We start from the raw sequence: 16900 nt of genomic DNA, 5'->3' as shown, positions 1-16900 counted from the left end.
GAAGAGTTATAGAGAAAACGTTTGAAGTGGAGAGAGAAGAGTTATAGAGAAAACGTTTGAAGTGGAGAGAGAAGAGTTATAGAGAAAACGTTCGAAGTGGAGAGAGAAGAGTTATAGAGAAAACGTTCGAAGTGGAGAGAGAAGAGTTATAGAGAAAACTTTCGAAGTGGAGAGAGAAGAGTTATAGAGAAAACGTTTGAAGTGGAGAGAGAAGAGTTATAGAGAAAACGTTTGAAGTGGAGAGAGAAGAGTTATAGAGAAAACGTTTGAAGTGGAGAGAGAAGAGTTATAGAGAAAACGTTTGAAGTGGAGAGAGAAGTGTTATAGAGAAAACGTTTGAAGTGGAGAGAGAAGAGTTATAGAGAAAACGTTTGAAGTGAAATCCTATTCTCTAAATAGTGCCCAACTTTTGACCAGGACCCATAGGGCTCCTACGATATCGAAAAGACATCCACAATGGCAGGAAAGGTTTGTGGTGCGAGGAAGAGCAGGCAGCGGTCAGACTCAGACAGTATGCTGACGCATACAGTAGGTCAACAAGATGTAGGTCAACAAGTCTGAATGCAAAACGTATGTGAATCATTGATACAGTATAGAATGAACACGTTGTCTGTTGGAGAAAAAAAAAAAACGTAAACTGCTAGGGAACATTTGAAGTAAAGAGTGTTAGCCAATCAGAGGTGCTGCTAGGACAACAGTAAAGAGTGTTAGCCAATCAGAGGTGCTGCTAGGACAACAGTAAATAATGTTAGCCAATCAGAGGTGCTGCTAGGTCAACAGTAAATAATGTTAGCCAATCAGAGGTGCTGCTAGGACAACAGTAAAGAGTGTTAGCCAATCAGAGGTGCTGCTAGGACAACAGTAAAGAGTGTTAGCCAATCAGAGGTACTGCTAGGAGAACAGTAAAGAGTGTTAGCCAATCAGAGGTGCTGCTAGGACAACAGTAAATAATGTTAGCCAATCAGAGGTGCTGCTAGGACAACAGTAAATAATGTTAGCCAATCAGAGGTGCTGCTAGGACAACAGTAAAGAGTGTTAGCCAATCAGAGGTGCTGCTAGGACAACAGTAAATAATGTTAGCCAATCAGAGGTGCTGCTAGGACAACAGTAAATAATGTTAGCCAATCAGAGGTGCTGCTAGGACAACAGTAAAGAGTGTTAGCCAATCAGAGGTGCTGCTAGGACAACAGTAAATAATGTTAGCCAATCAGAGGTGCTGCTAGGTCAACAGTAAATAATGTTAGCCAATCAGAGGTGCTGCTAGGACAACAGTAAAGAGTGTTAGCCAATCAGAGGTGCTGCTAGGACAACAGTAAAGAGTGTTAGCCAATCAGAGGTACTGCTAGGAGAACAGTAAAGAGTGTTAGCCAATCAGAGGTGCTGCTAGGACAACAGTAAAGAGTGTTAGCCAATCAGAGGTGCTGCTAGGACAACAGTAAAGAGTGTTAGCCAATCAGAGGTGCTGCTAGGACAACAGTAAAGAGTGTTAGCCAATCAGAGGTGCTGCTAGGACAACAGTAAAGAGTGTTAGCCAATCAGAGGTGCTGCTAGGACAACAGTAAAGAGTGTTAGCCAATCAGAGGTGCTGCTTAGAGAACAGTAAAGAGTGTTAGCCAATCAGAGGTGCTGCTAGGACAACAGTAAAGAGTGTTAGCCAATCAGAGGTGCTGCTTAGAGAACAGTAAAGAGTGTTAGCCAATCAGAGGTGCTGCTTAGAGAACAGTAAAGAATGTTAGCCAATCAGAGGTGCTGCTAGGACAACAGTAAAGAGTGTTAGCCAATCAGAGGTGCTGCTAGGACAACAGTAAAGAGTGTTAGCAATTCATGTAGTATGCTGACATATGGGTCAACAAAAGTAATGCAAGGCAAACACCACACGTTTTTTGCCATCCCAAACTAATGTTCCTTATCGGGGTGAAATCCTATGAACTTGGGCTAGGGTCAGTGCGTCGGGACTGGCGTAGTTTGAGCGGGTGAAGGACACACCGATGATGGCTGTTCTGTACTCCAGACCCCTGGTCGGATGTCCCGATAATGTTTCTGAAGTCAGAAATGTGGGTTGTGCATCTCCCGAGTGGCGCAGTGTTCTAAGGTGCTGCATCGCAGTGCTATCTGTGCCACTAGAGATCCTGGTTCGAATCCAGGCTCTGTCGTAGCCGGCCGCGACCGGGAGACCCATGGGGCAGCGCACAATTCGTCCAGGGTAGGGGAGGGAATGGCCGGCAGGGATGTAGCTCAGTTGGTAGAGCATGGTGTTTGCAACGCCAGGGTTGTGGGTTTGATTCCCACGGGGGGCCAGTATGAAAAATAAAACAATTATTATGCTCTGGATAAGAGCGTCTGCTAAATGACTAAAATGTTGTAGTATGAGCAGTGCTGCGACGCGATTGGGCAATGATTGCTGCCAATGAGCATTCAGCATATGAAACCTAAACAATAATGGTGAAGAGCAACAACAACAACACTGTGTGGACCGAGGTGATGGAGACAGATTGGTGGAGAGCAACAACACTGTGTGGACCGAGGTGATGGAGACAGATTGGTGGAGAGCAACAACACTGTGTGGACCGAGGTGATGGAGACAGATTGGTGGAGAGCAACAACACTGTGTGGACCGAGGTGATGGAGACAGATTGGTGGAGAGCAACAACACTGTGTGGACCGAGGTGATGGAGACAGATTGGTGGAGAGCAACAACAACACTGTGTGGACCGAGGTGATGGAGCTGTGGAGAGAACACCGCTGCCTTTTCAATGGGCAAGATTGTTTTACATGGCCCAGTGCCCCGGTTGGGCAGAGTTTGCTCATTTTAGACCATTCCATTGGTCCTTAAGTGAAATCTCCACCCACCCGGGGCACCGGGCCATGCAAAAGGAACTCCACCAATATTATATCTGCGTCACGCAGGGCAGGATCAACTAGGGAATCATGGGGTAATGTGAGCACCCACGAGCCTGGAGTTGAGGATGAACGGAATATACGATTTTGGACAAGGAAATTGTGAAACGTGAGCACGTCCAAGTTGATAAGATTTTAGAAGTCGTGTATGCCCAGCATAAGGATACCAAATGTATGTGGATCACAGTTTTAGAATGCTTGTGTTGACCATTGGGAAAAAACTATGTTATCCTATAGTAAACAGTGATCAAACATGAGGGTATAACAAACAGGTTATTCTAAATTAAATCGTAAGGCAGGTTTTTCAAGAGATAACCTGAAGGTATTTGGCTGCCTGTTTAGTTAAAACGTTCTCCTGTGGCCCTCCAGTCTCCCTCTCCTCCTCAGTCAGCCCTCCAGTCTCCCTCTCCTTCTCAGTCAGCCCTCCCTCCCTCTCCTCCTCAGTCAGCCCTCCCTCCCTCCCTCCCTCTCCTCCTCAGTCAGCCCTCCAGTCTCCCTCTCCTCCTCAATCAGCCCTCCCTCCCTCCCTCCCTCTCCTCCTCTGTCAGCCCTCCCTCCCTCTCCTCCTCAGTCAGCCCTCCCTCCCTCTCCTCCTCAATCAGCCCTCCCTCCCTCTCCTCCTCTGTCAGCCCTCCCTCCCTCTCCTCCTCTGTCAGCCCTCCCTCTCCTCCTCAGTCAGCCCTCACTCCCTCTCCTCCTCAGTCAGCCCTCCCTCCCTCTCCTCCTCAGTCAGCCCTCCCTCCCTCCCTCTCCTCCTCAGTCAGCCCTCCCTCCCTCCCTCCCTCTCCTCCTCAGTCAGCCCTCCCTCCCTCCCTCCCTCCCTCCCTCCCTCCCTCCCTCCCTCCCTCTCCTCCTCAGTCAGCCCTCCCTCCCTCCCTCCCTCCCTCTCCTCCTCAGTCAGCCCTCCCTCCCTCTCCTCCTCAGTCAGCCCTCCCTCCCTCCCTCTCCTCCTCAGTCAGCCCTCCCTCCCTCCCTCCCTCCCTCTCCTCCTCAGTCAGCCCTCCCTCCCTCCCTCCCTCCCTCTCCTCCTCAGTCAGCCCTCCCTCCCTCCCTCCCTCCCTCTCCTCCTCAGTCAGCCCTCCCTCCCTCCCTCTCCTCCTCAGTCAGCCCTCCCTCCCTCCCTCTCCTCCTCAGTCAGCCCTCCCTCCCTCCCTCCCTCTCCTCCTCAGTCAGCCCTCCCTCCCTCCCTCCCTCTCCTCCTCAGTCAGCCCTCCCTCCCTCCCTCTCCTCCTCAGTCAGCCCTCCCTCCCTCCCTCTCCTCCTCAGTCAGCCCTCCCTCCCTCTCCTCCTCAGTCATCCCTCCCTCCCTCCCTCTCCTCCTCAGTCAGCCCTCCCTCCCTCTCCTTCTCAGTCAGCCCTCCCTCCCTCCCTCTCCTCCTCAGTCAGCCCTCCCTCCCTCTCCTCCTCAGTCAGCCCTCCCTCCCTCTCCTCCTCAGTCAGCCCTCCCTCCCTCTCCTCCTCTGTCAGCCCTCCCTCCCTCTCCTCCTCAGTCAGCCCTCCCTCCCTCTCCTCCTCAATCAGCCCTCCCTCCCTCTCCTCCTCTGTCAGCCCTCCCTCCCTCTCCTCCTCTGTCAGCCCTCCCTCTCCTCCTCAGTCAGCCCTCCCTCCCTCTCCTCCTCAGTCAGCCCTCCCTCCCTCTCCTCCTCAGTCAGCCCTCCCTCCCTCCCTCTCCTCCTCAGTCAGCCCTCCCTCCCTCCCTCCCTCCCTCTCCTCCTCAGTCAGCCCTCCCTCCCTCCCTCCCTCCCTCCCTCCCTCCCTCCCTCCCTCCCTCCCTCCCTCCCTCCCTCCCTCCCTCCCTCCCTCCCTCTCCTCCTCAGTCAGCCCTCCCTCCCTCCCTCCCTCCCTCCCTCTCCTCCTCAGTCAGCCCTCCCTCCCTCTCCTCCTCAGTCAGCCCTCCCTCCCTCCCTCTCCTCCTCAGTCAGCCCTCCCTCCCTCCCTCCCTCCCTCTCCTCCTCAGTCAGCCCTCCCTCCCTCCCTCCCTCCCTCCCTCCCTCTCCTCCTCAGTCAGCTCTCCCTCCCTCCCTCCCTCCCTCTCCTCCTCAGTCAGCCCTCCCTCCCTCCCTCTCCTCCTCAGTCAGCCCTCCCTCCCTCCCTCTCCTCCTCAGTCAGCCCTCCCTCCCTCCCTCTCCTCCTCAGTCAGCCCTCCCTCCCTCTCCTTCTCAGTCAGCCCTCCCTCCCTCCCTCTCCTCCTCAGTCAGCCCTCCCTCCCTCTCCTCCTCAGTCAGCCCTCCCTCCCTCTCCTCCTCAGTCAGCCCTCCCTCCCTCTCCTCCTCTGTCAGCCCTCCCTCCCTCTCCTCCTCAGTCAGCCCTCCCTCCCTCTCCTCCTCAATCAGCCCTCCCTCCCTCTCCTCCTCTGTCAGCCCTCCCTCCCTCTCCTCCTCTGTCAGCCCTCCCTCTCCTCCTCAGTCAGCCCTCCCTCCCTCTCCTCCTCAGTCAGCCCTCCCTCCCTCTCCTCCTCAGTCAGCCCTCCCTCCCTCCCTCTCCTCCTCAGTCAGCCCTCCCTCCCTCCCTCTCCTCCTCAGTCAGCCCTCCCTCCCTCCCTCCCTCCCTCCCTCCCTCCCTCCCTCCCTCCCTCTCCTCCTCAGTCAGCCCTCCCTCCCTCCCTCCCTCCCTCTCCTCCTCAGTCAGCCCTCCCTCCCTCTCCTCCTCAGTCAGCCCTCCCTCCCTCCCTCCCTCTCCTCCTCAGTCAGCCCTCCCTCCCTCCCTCCCTCCCTCCCTCCCTCTCCTCCTCAGTCAGCCCTCCCTCCCTCCCTCCCTCCCTCCCTCCCTCCCTCTCCTCCTCAGTCAGCCCTCCCTCCCTCCCTCCCTCCCTCTCCTCCTCAGTCAGCCCTCCCTCCCTCCCTCTCCTCCTCAGTCAGCCCTCCCTCCCTCCCTCTCCTCCTCAGTCAGCCCTCCCTCCCTCCCTCTCCTCCTCAGTCAGCCCTCCCTCCCTCCCTCTCCTCCTCAGTCAGCCCTCCCTCCCTCCCTCCCTCTCCTCCTCAGTCAGCCCTCCCTCCCTCTCCTCCTCAGTCAGCCCTCCCTCCCTCCCTCTCCTCCTCAGTCAGCCCTCCCTCCCTCTCCTCCTCAGTCATCCCTCCCTCCCTCCCTCTCCTCCTCAGTCAGCCCTCCCTCCCTCTCCTTCTCAGTCAGCCCTCCCTCCCTCCCTCTCCTCCTCAGTCAGCCCTCCCTCCCTCTCCTCCTCAGTCAGCCCTCCCTCCCTCTCCTCCTCAGTCAGCCCTCCCTCCCTCTCCTCCTCAGTCAGCCCTCCCTCCCTCTCCTTCTCAGTCAGCCCTCCCTCCCCCTCCTCTTCTACTAGGGCTATACTCCAATGAATGATTGAGGACACACGGAAGTCCCAGTTTTCCTACCGCATCTCTGAATCAGACCTCTAGTGTGAAGCCTGAAGCTATCATATTCATTTAAAGCAATATATGTAATTTCCTCGCTACCATATCAAAAAGACATCCCCCATGTCAATATCCACCATGAACACGGAGTGGGCTGCCATTGCCAACTCTGAAAGATAGAAACTATGTGACAGTCACTCATTCTACAGTTTACAGTGTTTACAAAGCTAACTGGAACTAAACATTTCCATCCTCAGGTCTCTGTACCGGTACCCCCATTGACTCTGTACCGGTACCCCCATTTACTCTGTACCGGTGCCCCCATTTACTCTGTACCGGTGCCCCCATTGACTCTGCACCGGTACCCCCATTGACTCTGCACCGGTACCCCCCATTGACTCTGTACCGGTACCCCCCATTGACTCTGCACCGGTACCCCCATTGACTCTGTACCGGTACCCCCATTGACTCTGTACCGGTACCCCCATTGACTCTGCACCGGTACCCCCATTGACTCTGTACCGGTACCCCCATTGACTCTGTACCGGTACCCCCCATTGACTCTGCACCGGTACCCCCATTGACTCTGCACCGGTACCCCCATTGACTCTGTACCGGTACCCCCATTGACTCTGCACCGGTACCCCCATTGACTCTGCACCGGTACCCCCATTGACTCTGTACCGGTACCCCCATTGACTCTGCACCGGTACCCCCATTGACTCTGTACCGGTACCCCCATTTACTCTGTACCGGTACCCCCATTGACCCTGTACCGGTACCCCCATTTACTCTGCACCGGTACCCCCATTGACCCTGTACCGGTGTCCCCCCTGTATATAACCTTCCTACTGTTTTATTTTCCTGCTGCTATTTATTTATTTGCTATTTTTATTTTTTTCTTAAACTGCATTGTTGGTTAAAGGCTTGTAAGTAAGCATTTCACTGTAATGTATACACCTGTTGTATTCGGCGGGCATGTGGCAAATAACATTTGATTTGATTTGATTGTCTTTAGACTATAGACAGCAAGACTCAGTCTCAATGGCAGTTAATTTGGGAAGGAAGGATCCTCTCTCTCTATCTCTCATCCTCAGTGAGCTCATGCTGCTCAAATGACTCACATCCCTTTTTCTCCTTCCACCATATCCTTCTCTGGCTCAGATATGAGCCGCAAGAGCTACAAATGACCAAATATGGAGAAAAAAGTAAGAAAGATTTGAGGGCAAAATTGATTCCCCTTGGCTTCTCCAAGGGAAGGCCAAAGTCAAACAGGGGCCAAATATGGCAGGCCAAAGTCACACAGGGGCCAAATATGGCAGGCCAAAGTCACACAGGGGCCAAATATGGCAGGCCAAAGTCACAGAGCAGTAGAATCAGATTTAAAAAACAGGTAAAAATACACCTTATGGAACAACGGGGACTGTGAAGAGACACACACAAAGGTACAGACACATGCACACTGCACACATTGTGATATTGTTGTATGGTGGTATTAAACATTTTGTATTGTAGATATGTAGTGGTGTAATAATGTCATATGATGTACTGTTTTATATTTTGTTTTATATGTAATGTAAGTGCTTTAATATGTTTGGACCCCAGGAAGGGTAGCTGCTGCCTTGGCAGCAGCTAATGGGGATCCCTAATTAATACAAATACAAATACAGAGGGGCCAAATATGACAGGCCAAATTCATATAGGGGCCAAATATGACAGGCCAAATTCATGTTTGATGCAACAACATCCTAATCAGCTACCAATAGATTTTTTGGAATATACAACTGTCCTGTATAAAGAAGCTACCTGAACCTGCATGACATGAGCCGTCCTCACGCTCTCTCCCAGCTTGGATAGAATGTTGTTGTGCGTAAAACCAATTTATTAATGCAAAATAATAATTTTTTTACATTACATTTGAGTCATTTTAGCAGACCCTCTTATCCAGAGCGACTTACAGTTAGCGAGTGCATAAATTTTTCATACTGGCCCCCCGTGGGAATCGAACCCACAACCCTGGCGTTGCAAGCACCATGCTCTACCAAATGAGCTACAGGGGACAGTCAGTCCACCCTCAAAACACTATCTTACTAGGGATAGTTTCATTATGCAGTGTAGCCTGCTGTCTACAGCTATATAGGCTACGGTATTTAGCTGCTATTTAAAAAATATATATATACATCAACAATGAGGAAAAAAGTTGTCGGCTTGAGGATAAATTCAGCCACTATATATTGTTGAACTCAGCGGGTTTTGTCTGGCTAATAGCCTACACAAATTGGCTGCAATATTTAAGGTAAATTAAATCCACCTTGAGAGACTCCCCTGGTCTCCTGAAATCCTCCTTGTGTAACCGGTGTGAAATGGCTAGCTAGTTAGGTAACGGTGCTTCGAGGGTGACTGTTGTCGATGTGTGCAGAGGGTCCCTGGTTCAAGCCCAGGTAGGGGCGAGGAGAGGGACGGGAGCAACACTATTACACTTGCTGCTTCACCTTGAGAGACTCCCCTGAAGTCCTCCTTGCTGCTTCTCTCTCTGTCTTTCTTTCTCTGAGAAGGAAGACTGTGTCTGTGCTTGTCTTTCTCTGAGAAGGAAGACTGTGTCTGTGCTTGTCTTTCTCTGAGAAGGAAGACTGTGTCTGTGCTTGTCTTTCTCTGAGAAGGAAGACTGTGTCTGTGCTTGTCTCTCTCTGAGAAGGAAGACTGTGTCTGTGCTTGTCTTTCTCTGAGAAGGAAGGCGCAGGTGGACTACACCCTGTGCTTGTCTTTCTCTGAGAAGGAAGACTGTGTCTGTGCTTGTCTTTCTCTGAGAAGGAAGGCGCAGGTGCACTACACCCTGTGCTTGTCTTTCTCTGAGAAGGAAGACTGTGTCTGTGCTTGTCTTTCTCTGAGAAGGAAGACTGTGTATGTGCTTGTCTCTCTGTTTTCTACGTAGAGGCCTACAGCCTGCTAGTGATAACCCAAAAATATATTGCAATATTATTTTTGCGCTAGTTGGCTATACCTGCACCAAAAGTCCAGGCCTGTAGGTCCAGGGCCCGACTGTTTTCTAGGTCCAGGGCCCGACTGTTTTCTAGGTCCAGGGCCCGACTGTTTTCTAGGTCCAGGGCCCGACTGTTTTCTATACTAAGTATTGCCAAGTCTTAAATGATGCATGCCTACATTTACCAGCTATAAGGGACTGTTGATATCGCAACCACATAACTAAAAACGCCGGTTCACCAATATGAACGAAAAATCTCCTGATGTGCTCTTGAGAAAGGCTCATAAACCTAATTGCTCCTAGAAGCCCTCAATAACTGTCCACTAAAGATTTACATGTTAGTCATTTAGCAGACGCTCTTATCCAGAGCGACTTCTAGGAGCAATTAGGTTTATGAGCCTTTCTCAAGAGCACATCGGGAGATTTTTCACCTAGTAGGCTTGGGGATTCGAACCAGCGACCTTTCAGTTACTGGCCCAATGCTGTTAAACACTAGGCTACTTGTTTGCATCTGCCAGTTTATTAGCTGTCCAGTATCCAGACGATCTGTCCCCAGAGCTTCCTATACAGTTAATCTCTTTCCGTAACGTGTTGAGGCCGGCAGTTAAGGAGAACGAGAGGCTCAATTAAAGATGTTTGCGGAACGGCTGTATTTGAAGCACCACTCCCTTATGCCCAGTTTCCCTGATGTTGCTACGGCAATCAAGCAGTTTTTACCATCCCTGTACCTGGAGAGATCGTTTTCTCAACTAAAACTCATAAAGAACTACCTAAGAGGCATTAGGCTCTCGGTCTGATAGGCTTTTTTGAACACCTGAGTAAGCTCCACTCATTACACTGGCGCCATTTTAGCCTTGACCACAACATTTCGTTCACAGATATCCCCTTACTTTCAATCGGTTACATGTTGTATTTTTCAAGGCCTGAGGCACTTTTTCAGTCACATTCCTGAAGCCCAAGAAACACACACACACACACAGCTTCCTAGTACATATGGAAATTAGAAAGGTGGCTGAATGACTTTCTGGAGAGTTACTGTCAAAATAACTTCTTACATAAAAATTTAAAAAAAGACTGATGGCAGGCGCATGGGTCCCCAGAACTAGTGACCCCCCCGCCTTGACACACAAGCTAATTACAGTTCTGAAGTTGAACAAAAGACAAAAGATGCAAATTATTTTTGTGCAAAGCTGTACCATCCAATACACTGAACGACACGATGTGCACGCAGCTGTGAAAGCACAAGCTGTATGAATACAGAGCCATTCATGTTCCAATGCAAAACCACATGCTGCCTTCTAGTGAGTTGGAGTGTCTGATCTCTGATTCAGCAGTATAGGAGACAGCAGTATAGGAGACAGCAGTATAGGAGACAGCAGTATAGGGGACAGCAGTATAGGGGACAGCAGTATAGGGGACAGCAGTATAGGAGACAGCAGTATAGGAGACAGCAGTATAGGAGACAGCAGTATAGGAGACAGTAGTATAGGGGACAGCAGTATAGGGGACAGCAGTATAGGAGACAGCAGTATAGGGGACAGCAGTATAGGAGACAGCAGTATAGGAGACAGCAGTATAGGAGACAGCAGTATAGGAGACAGCAGTATAGGGGACAGCAGTATAGGGGACAGCAGTATAGGGGACAGCAGTATAGGGGACAGCAGTATAGGGGACAGCAGTATAGGGGACAGCAGTATAGGAGACAGCAGTATAGGGGACAGCAGTATAGGGGACAGCAGTATAGGAGACAGCAGTATAGGGGACAGCAGTATAGGGGACAGCAGTATAGGGGACAGCAGTATAGGGGACAGCGGTATAGGGGACAGCGGTATAGGGGACAGCGGTATAGGAGACAGCAGTATAGGGGACAGCAGTATAGGGGACAGCAGTATAGGGGACAGCAGTATAGGAGACAGCAGTATAGGGGACAGCAGTATAGGGGACAGCAGTATAGGAGACAGCAGTATAGGGGACAGCAGTATAGGGGACAGCAGTATAGGGGACAGCAGTATAGGGGACAGCAGTATAGGAGACAGCAGTATAGGGGACAGCAGTATAGGGGACAGCAGTATAGGAGACAGCAGTATAGGGGACAGCAGTATAGGGGACAGTAGTATAGGGGACAGTAGTATAGGGGACAGCAGTATAGGGGACAGCAGTATAGGGGACAGTAGTATAGGGGACAGCAGTATAGGGGACAGCAGTATAGGGGACAGCAGTATAGGAGACAGCAGTATAGGAGACAGCAGTATAGGAGACAGCAGTATAGGGGACAGCAGTATAGGAGACAGCAGTATAGGGGACAGCAGTATAGGAGACAGCAGTATAGGAGACAGCAGTATAGGGGACAGCAGTATAGGAGACAGCAGTATAGGAGACAGCAGTATAGGAGACAGCAGTATAGGAGACAGCAGTATAGGGGACAGCAGTATAGGGGACAGCAGTATAGGGGACAGCAGTATAGGAGACAGCAGTATAGGAGACAGCAGTATAGGAGACAGCGGTATAGGGGACAGCAGTATAGGAGACAGCAGTATAGGAGACAGCAGTATAGGAGACAGCAGTATAGGGGACAGCGGTATAGGGGACAGCGGTATAGGGGACAGCGGTATAGGAGACAGCTGTATAGGAGACAGCAGTATAGGAGACAGCAGTATAAGAGACAGCAGTATAGGGGACAGCAGTATAGGGGACAGCAGTATAGGGGACAGCTGTATAGGGGACAGCAGTATAAGAGACAGCGGTATAGGGGACAGCAGTATAGGGGACAGCTGTATAGGGGACAGCAGTATAGGGGACAGCAGTATAGGGGACAGCAGTATAGGGGACAGCAGTATAGGGGACAGCAGTATAGGAGACAGCAGTATAGGGGACAGCAGTATAGGGGACAGTAGTATAGGGGACAGCAGTATAGGAGACAGCAGTATAGGGGACAGCTGTATAGGGGACAGCGGTATAGGAGACAGCAGTATAGGAGACAGCAGTATAGGGGACAGCAGTATAGGGGACAGCGGTATAGGAGACAGCAGTATAGGGGACAGCAGTATAGGGGACAGCAGTATAGGAGACAGCAGTATAGGGGACAGCAGTATAGGGGACAGCAGTATAGGAGACAGCAGTATAAGAGACAGCAGTATAGGGGACAGCAGTATAGGGGACAGCAGTATAGGGGACAGCAGTATAGGGGACAGTAGCACTACTTCTGTCTGTGTATCCACTCAGCAGTCTACCCTACTAACTCTACAGGGACAAGGCCAACAGTCTAGTCTACAGGGACAAGGCCAACAGTCTACTCTACTAACTCTACAGGGACAAGGCCAACAGTCTACTCTACAGGGACAAGGCCAACAGTCTAGTCTAGAGGGACAAGGCCAACAGTCTAGTCTACAGGGACAAGGCCAACAGTCTACTCTACTAACTCTACAGGGACAAGGCCAACAGTCTAGTCTACAGGGACAAGGCCAACAGTCTATTCTCCAGGGACAAGGCCAACAGTCTATTCTCCAGGGACAAGGCCAACAGTCTATTCTCCAGGGACAAGGCCAACAGTCTACTCTACAGGGACAAGGCCAACAGTCTATTCTACAGGGACAAGGCCAACAGTCTATTCTCCAGGGACAAGGCCAACAGTCTATTCTCCAGGGACAAGGCCAACAGTCTATTCTCCAGGGACAAGGCCAACAGTCTATTCTCCAGGGACAAGGCCAACAGTCTACTCTACAGGGACAAGGCCAACAGTCTAGTCTACAGGGACAAGGCCAACAGTCTACTCTACAGGGACAAGGCCAACAGTCTAGTCTACAGGGACAAGGCCAACAGTCTACTCTACAGGGACAAGGCCAACAGTCTAGTCTACAGGGACAAGGCCAACAGTCTACTCTACAGGGACAAGGCCAACAGTCTATTCTCCAGGGACAAGGCCAACAGTCTATTCTCCAGGGACAAGGCCAACAGTCTATTCTCCAGGGACAAGGCCAACAGTCTACTCCCCTCCCCCCAATCACTCAGCACTAATGGCTGCCCCCTCTGAACCACCTATTCAGTAGCCTAAAGACAAACATGTTATTCATGAATAAAAGTTAACCTGGCTCCTTTCCCAAACCACCTGGGGTGTACCTAACAGGTAGGTACTGATAACCCATTTAACAGTCCCACTGTCTGCCACACAGACAGACTGCTGGTGATTAACACCACATCATTACTCATGACTGAGACCCTTCCCCAGTACTGCTGGAGTAACAGGCTTCACAGTACATCGACCTCTCTCACAAGTCCTTACCAGTCCTTGATCTTTCCTTCCTTTTCTCACAAAACACCTGAGCGTCCTCTTGGCAATGTCTTAGCCAGCTACGCCACCGAAAAGCTAGCATTTGATAGAGACATTTCAAGCTGAGGAGTGAGGTTACCGATCCCAACCCAACTCTGTTCCAATGGACAGTGGAGGGGTTGAAACGATTACAGGCAGCTCCAAGACAACACTCCTCAAGTACCTGAACTGATGCAATACAATAGGACATAGCAGGAAGCAATAGGACATCGCTGGAAGCAATAGGACATAGCAGGAAGCAATAGGACATAGCAGGAAGCAATAGGACATAGCAGGAAGCAATAGGACATAGCAGGAAGCAATAGGACATAGCAGGAAGCAATAGGACATAGCAGGAAGCAATAGGACATAGCAGGAAGCAATAGGACATTGCAGGAAGCAATAGGACATCGCAGGAAGCAATAGGACATCGCAGGAAGCAATAGGACATAGCAGGAAGCAATAGGACATCGCAGGAAGCAATAGGACATAGCAGGAAGCAATAGGACATCGCTGGAAGCAATAGGACATAGCAGGAAGCAATAGGACATCGCAGGAAGCAATAGGACATAGCAGGAAGCAATAGGACATCGCAGGAAGCAATAGGACATAGCAGGAAGCAATAGGACATAGCAGGAAGACAGACACAGCTTTAGTATACTGTAGTATGACTAGGCCTACCTCTTCCTCAGACCTCACAGCTGGTATGACGGTTCTTTGGTCTCCTCCTGGTCGCTGCCTCTTTCTTCTGGTACACCTTCCTTCACGTCTGAAAGAGAGAGCAGGCATGTATGACTGTCTGAGCCGGGCCAGAGTGAGCTAGGGTTAGAAATAGATGATGACTACAACAGTCATTCCTGGGTGAGTTTGACATGGAAATAGAATCGATGACTACAAGGTTCAAAGTCATTCTATTTCGGAGAAGTTGCGTGATCCTTTGTACAAAGGCCAACACCAACACAGACATTATTCTGGTCCCCCCTTCCTTAGAGTTCATATCATTGAATGGATAGCACAGTAGCCTGAGTGCCACTCAGTTTGTGCTATCATGTTAACGCCTTCACTCATTGTCATAACAAACATGAACAATAAAGTTGGCAATATCACAAACAGATCTGGGACCAGGCTAATGATACAGTGCTCCTGAAACTGAACTTTGCACAAGGAGCAGGCAACTCTTTCCATGCACTATGTCTGGTCTTCCCTGTCTGCCATATCAACCAACTGGTCCTTCCTGTCTGTCATATCATCCAACTGGTCCTTCCTGTCTGTCATATCAACCAACTGGTCCTTCCTGTCTGTCATATCATCCAACTGGTCCTTCCTGTCTGTCATATCAACCAACTGGTCCTTCCTGTCTGTCATATCAACCAACTGGTCCTTCCTGTCTGTCATATCAACCAACAGGTCCTTCCTGTCTGTCATATCAACCAACAGGTCCTTCCTGTCTGTCATATCAACCAACAGGTCCTTCCTGTCTGTCATATCAACCAACAGGTCCTTCCTGTCTGTCATATCAACCAACTGGTCCTTCCTGTCTGTCATATCAACCAACTGGTCCTTCCTGTCTGTCATATCAACCAACTGGTCCTTCCTGTCTGTCATATCAACCAACTGGTCCTTCCTGTCTGTCATATCAACCAACTGGTCCTTCCTGTCTGTCATATCAACCAACTGGTCTTTCCATATCAACCAACTGGTCCTTCCTGTCTGTCATATCAACCAACTGGTCTTTCTATATCAACCAACTGGTTGGTCCTGTCTGTCATATCAACCAACTGGTCTTTCTATATCAACCAACTGGTTGGTCCTGTCTGTCATATCAACCAACTGGTCTTTCTATATCAACCAACTGGTTGGTCCTGTCCGTCATATCAACCAACTGGTTGGTCCTGTCTGTCATATCAACCAACTGGTCGGTCCTGTCCGTCATATCATCCATCCAGCTGGTCTTTCTATATCAACCAACTGGTTGGTCCTGTCCGTCATATCAACCAACTGGTTGGTCCTGTCTGTCATATCAACCAACTGGTCGGTCCTGTCCGTCATATCATCCATCCAGCTGGTCTTTCTATATCAACCAACAGGTCCTTCCTGTCTGTCATATCAACCAACAGGTCCTTCCTGTCCGTCATATCAACCAACTGGTTGGTCCTGTCTGTCATATCAACCAACTGGTCGGTCCTGTCCGTCATATCATCCATCCAGCTGGTCTTTCTATATCAACCAACTGGTTGGTCCTGTCCGTCATATCAACCAACTGGTTGGTCCTGTCTGTCATATCAACCAACTGGTTGGTCCTGTCCGTCATATCAACCAACTGGTTGGTCCTGTCTGTCATATCAACCAACTGGTCGGTCCTGTCCGTCATATCATCCATCCAGCTGGTCTTTCTATATCAACCAACTGGTTGGTCCTGTCCGTCATATCAACCAACTGGTTGGTCCTGTCTGTCATATCAACCAACTGGTCGGTCCTGTCCGTCATATCATCCATCCAGCTGGTCTTTCTATATCAACCAACAGGTCCTTCCTGTCTGTCATATCAACCAACAGGTCCTTCCTGTCTGTCATATCAACCAACTGGTCCTTCCTGTCTGTCATATCAACCAACTGGTCCTTCCTGTCTGTCATATCAACCAACTGGTTGGTCCTGTCTGTCATATCAACCAACTGGTCCTTCCTGTCTGTCATATCAACCAACTGGTCTTTCTATATCAACCAACTGGTTGGTCCTGTCTGTCATATCAACCAACTGGTCTTTCTATATCAACCAACTGGTTGGTCCTGTCCGTCATATCAACCAACTGGTTGGTCCTGTCTGTCATATCAACCAACTGGTCGGTCCTGTCCGTCATATCATCCATCCAGCTGGTCTTTCTATATCAACCAACTGGTTGGTCCTGTCCGTCATATCAACCAACTGGTTGGTCCTGTCTGTCATATCAACCAACTGGTTGGTCCTGTCCGTCATATCAACCAACAGGTCCTTCCTGTCTGTCATATCAACCAACAGGTCCTTCCTGTCTGTCATATCAACCAACTGGTCCTTCCTGTCTGTCATATCAACCAACAGGTCCTTCCTGTCTGTCATATCAACCAACAGGTCCTTCCTGTCTGTCATATCAACCAACTGGTCCTTCCTGTCTGTCATATCAACCAACTGGTCCTTCCTGTCTGTCATATCAACCAACTGGTCCTTCCTGTCTGTCATATCAACCAACTGGTCTTTCTATATCAACCAACTGGTTGGTCCTGTCTGTCATATCAACCAACTGGTCTTTCTATATCAACCAACTGGTTGGTCCTGTCCGTCATATCAACCAACTGGTTGGTCCTGTCTGTCATATCAACCAACTGGTCGGTCCTGTCCGTCATATCATCCATCCAG

The 16900-nt window shown here is 50.2% G+C and overlaps 1 long non-coding RNA gene across 1 annotated transcript in view; it reads right to left on the bottom strand.

The window, feature by feature from the left end:
* The window catches only part of LOC311121227, a 47535-nt gene that overhangs the window by 25449 nt on the left and 5186 nt on the right, over positions 1-16900 (bottom strand). The window contains exon 2 of the long non-coding RNA XR_014612245.1: positions 14192-14279. This is a non-coding gene — a long non-coding RNA (uncharacterized lncRNA). The remainder of the gene's footprint in view (positions 1-14191; positions 14280-16900) is intronic.

Source organism: Coregonus lavaretus (genome assembly GCF_964263955.1).
Source record: "Coregonus lavaretus genome assembly, contig: HAP1_SCAFFOLD_3280, whole genome shotgun sequence".
Taxonomy (NCBI): Eukaryota; Metazoa; Chordata; class Actinopteri; order Salmoniformes; family Salmonidae; genus Coregonus; species Coregonus lavaretus.
Note: the sequence above shows the minus strand (reverse complement) of the source record. Positions and strands in the feature narration are given on the sequence as shown.